The sequence below is a fragment of the Leptonychotes weddellii genome, chromosome 14, assembly GCF_054177405.1.
Source record: "Leptonychotes weddellii isolate Sample4059 chromosome 14, ASM5417740v2, whole genome shotgun sequence".
Taxonomy (NCBI): domain Eukaryota; kingdom Metazoa; phylum Chordata; class Mammalia; order Carnivora; family Phocidae; genus Leptonychotes; species Leptonychotes weddellii.
This window is the reverse complement of record NC_138382.1, coordinates 69342953-69347608: the sequence shown is the minus strand read 5'-3', so window position 1 is coordinate 69347608 and position 4656 is coordinate 69342953.

Here is a 4656-nt window from a genome sequence, read left to right as displayed (position 1 = left end):
CCCACTTCATCTTTGTGCACAAACAGAAGACTGTGACTGCTTCTTTCATTTCTGAAACCACAATAGAAGTCAGTCTACATGGTTCTGGGGACCAGGAGCCCAAGCTCTTGAAGACAAATCCCTAAATGACTAATGGACAAGAACCAGGCATCTGGCATTTGTTGGAACCACTTCATGAGACCCCTCAGCCTCGTATTCTGCTGCCCTTCATGCCATCTCAAGATCTGTGAGGGCGGGGCGCCTGGGTGGCTCAGTCGGTTAAGCATCTGCCTTTGGCTCAGGTCATGATCCCAGGGTCCTGGGACCGAGCCCCACATCGGGCTCCCTGCTCAGCGCTTCTCAGAGCTTCTCCCTCTGCCCCTCCCCTCAGCTGGTGCTCCCTCTCTGGCTCTCTCTCCCTCCCTCTCAAATAAATAAATAAAATCTTAAAAAAAAAAAAAGATCTGTGAGGGCAACTGATCCGGTGCCTTGGGCCACATTATCTGGGATAAAAGCAGCTATCCTCCAGCTACTTCCCTCAACCCAGCATCCCGGATCCTGGCAAATCCCCAAAGCCTAAGTCATTTGAATGTGTGCTGACCACATTTTTTGTTACCTCTGACCTTCAGAATGGAAAGAATATGGGCTTAGGAGTCACCCAGGCCTATGCCTTAGTCATCAATTATCAGGTTGGACACAGCCCTTGGCTGGAGGTTCTGGTCCAGGCTCTGCCATTTACAGTCTCTATGACCTCACAGTAATCGCCTCTCTGAACCCCATCATCTCATCTGGAAATGCAAGAAAGAAGCCCAGTTTCCAGAGCTGCTTTCATGATAGTTCATTGTGCATTAGCACAAGGCCTGGCATGCAGCGAACGCTCAAAACACCGTCAGACAGAAAGCAGAGTAGTGGTGATCAGGGGCTAAGGGGCGTAGGGAAAGGGCAGGAATGGCTTAATGGGTGCAGGGTTCCCTTTTGGGATCATGAAAATGTCCTGGAACTAGATATTGGTGAAGGTGTGTGACATTGTGAAGGCATTAAATGCCTCTCAATAGTACACTTCAAAATGTCTAAAGTGGGGGCGCCTGGGTGGCTCAGTCGGTTAAGCATCTGACTCTTGATCTCAGCTCAGGTCTTGCTCTCAGCTCAGGTCTTGATCTCAGGGTCGTGAGTTCAAGCCCCATGTTGGGCTCCACACTGGGTGTGAAGCCTACTTAAAAAAATAAAATAAAACTTCTAAAGTGGTCAACCTTATGTTACATAGACCCCCTTCCTCACCCCATAGGGTGAGTGAGAAGGAAGAAGAAACTAAGATCTGTCTTGAGTCCCTCCCATGGAGGCAAGAACTGAGAACAAGACCAGAGCAGGCACTTGAGTATCCAGTGGTGGGGGAAGGGCAGAGCTCAGGATTAGAGCTGCACAACTATGGCTGGAAGGGAGGGGTGGGGGCAGTCAGCAGTGATGGGGAGATAAATGGGCACAGCTCTTCAGACTTCAGGGAACCGGTTTTCAGTGATCATCATCGTGCTGTACAAAGTGCAAGTCATAGATCCAAAAAGAGATAACAAGCCTGGAAAAAGTGAGTTATGGGGAAAAGAAAGGCAACGCCCATCTAAAGAGGAAGAGAATGACCAAGAGCCCACATGATGTGGTGCAGAGGTCTCCATCTGAGGCTTATTAACAGAATCATCTGGAAGTGTATTAACATCACCAGTGCCCACCACATCACTGCACCCTATACCCTCTATTTCCCTCATCTCCACTGTGATTCTGGTTCTAGAGGTCTTGATGGGTCACATGGTGGAAAGGCCACACATCAGAACCTCACTGCTGCCTCCCACCCCTTTGCAGCTGTATGAGTGTGGACAAGTCACCTTATTTCTCTGTGTCTCGGTGTCCTCCTTTGTGAAACAGGAAAACGTACTCGTGGGGCTAATAGTTAATGAAGTGGACAGGAAAAGTACATGCCACAGAGCAGGCTCTTAATTAATTTATATTTCCTTTCCCCTTCTCTATTGGGGCATATCACACTAGTGAATCTATTTTCTCTTTCCATCAAGCTGTAAAGCAGAAGACACAGCAGGGGATTTTGAATAGAGAACAAGAACCATTTCCCATAATAAATGTGATAAAAGATGACATTTTAAATAGACATTTCATTATAAGTTAAAATCTGCCACTGAGGCAGCTTTATTCATACTAGTCAAAAAATGCAAACAACCCCAGTGTCCATCAACAGTAGACTAGATAAATCCTTTGTGGTACACATTATTTCAAAGCAATTTTAAAAATATCAAACTGCTTATAGACACAACAACATGGATGTCAACAGAAATTTTGAGCAAAAGAGGCCAGACACACACAAGAATACATACTTGTATGACTCTGTTCAAATGAAATTTAGAAGCAGACGAAACTAACCAGTGGGGATGGAAGTCAGAAGAGTGGTTACATTTTGTAGGTTTTAGACCAGGAAAGGGCACAAAAGAGGCTATAGTGCTGCAAATGTTCTGTGTCTTGGATTTTTGGTGGTTGCTTGAGTTTATGTAAAAATTCATTGAGGTATGCACTAAGATTAGCACACTTTGTTGTATGTATGTTATACTCCCAGGTGACAGGGGCGGGGGGGTGGGGCAGGAGAGAACTCACCACAGAAGTCCACAAGAATGTATTGCCACGTTGTCCTAAAACCCAAAATACCAAGCCCGAAGTTATGCTTTGGGGGTTCAAAAGTGGGTTCAAAAGTCCTTTTGACCAAAAGTAGAAAGATTGAGAGAGGAAAAAAAAAATTTTTTTTTGACCCAACCTGGGAGGAAACCAACTCTGAATGAATGAAACACGAATAACAACTAAAATCAAGATCATGAGGCAAGCGTTTTATTGGAGTTCCCTTAAGAGTGCTCTATAAAAGTGTCACTGAAGTTTTAATATTCTTTACTGTCATTCACACAAAGCTATTTTAAAGTCCATTTTTTAAAAAGATTTTATTTATTTATTTGAGAGAGAGAATGAGATAGAGAGAGAGAGCATGAGATGGGGGAGGGTCAGAGGGAGAAGCATACTCCCTGCTGAGCTGGGAGCCCGATGCAGGACTCGATCCTGTGACTCCAGGATCATGACCTGAGCCGAAGGCAGTCGCTTAACCAACTGAGCCACCCAGGCGCCCCTTAAAGTCCATTTTTATAGGAAAAGCATGCTTAAGCAGGAAAGTCGGTCATAGGCATGTCTGACATTTTTGACACTTTCTACTCAAACGTTATTAGAAAAAGTGGGCTATGTGTACTCGACTGTCTTTGCACCTCTACTGTTCTGTATTTCTGAAATTTCACTTCTTACGTTCTTTGCTTGCAATTACTTTGAGCTGCTGCAGGATCAACAACGGTGCCATTGCGATGCTCTTTGCGGTGTTCCAAGGCTAGGGCCCACAGAGGCAAAACGGACCCAGGAATACTCTGATCCACTGAGGAGACCTTCCCTGTCCCTCAGTCCCTTTGAACATCCTTCTTATGTATGAATTTCCCGCATTATGGGTCCCTCCCCCAAAGGGTGCAAGCCAGAAAACTCCATCCCTCCCGCCTCTCTTGGAGCTAGAGCGCAAGCATGGGGCTAGGCTCCACTAATCGGACATGAACTAAAAATGACTTTAATTCTAAGTAGAGAAAAGCGGGGAAGCAGGCACCATGCAGAATGAACCCACTTTCTGGCAGGGGTGGCCGGAGAAGCCGCCAGGTCTCATTTTAGCAGCAGGGGTGCCGTCTGATATGTGGCAGGAGCGGAGGCCTCTTTACTGGACCAGGGGCTGCTGTTTCTGGCCACAAAGCCTCCGAGCCTAATTCTCTGGTCCTGGCAATGGTTCCATGAGCTGCGCAGAGTCCCTAATAAATTCCTTCCTGCTTAAACGGGCTGGAGGGAGTTCTGTTGTTTGCACTGAGAGCCCTGAGCATCACCCACTGTGTCAGTCAGGGTTCTCTAGAGAAACAGAACCAATAGGAGGTGATAGAGAGATAGATAGATGATGATAGATAGATAGATAGATGAGAGATCGATAGATCGATAGATAGATGATAGATCGATAGATAGATGATAGATCAATAGATGATAGATGATAGATCGATAGATGATTGATAGATCAATAGATGATAGATGCTAGATGCTAGATGATAGATCGATAGATATAGATAGATGATAGATTGATAGATGATAAATAGATGATAGATAGATGAACGGCTCCATTTTTAGGAACTGGCTCATACTTCATCAGGCTGACAAATCTAAAATCCATATGGCAGGCTGGAAACTCAAGCAGGAGTTGAGGCTGTAGTCTCGAGGCAGAATTTCCTCTTCTCTTGGAGAATCTCAGTTTTTACTCTTAAGTCCTCTCCACTAATTAGATGAGGCCCAGCCATGTTATCAGGGTAATCTTTGCTTAAAGTCAACAGATTATAGATGTTCACCATGTCTGTCAAATACCTTTACAGCCATACCTAGATTTGTGTTTGATTAAATTACCGAGTACTGTAGCCCAGCCAAGTTGACACATAAAACTGACTGTCATACCTGCCAGATCAAGATTCCAGGAATGAGCAATCATTTTATGAGCAGTCAGAGCCTTTACTCTGAAGAAGCCTTCTTGGTGCATTGGACATAAGTTTCTGTGTGAAAAAAAAATTTCATATA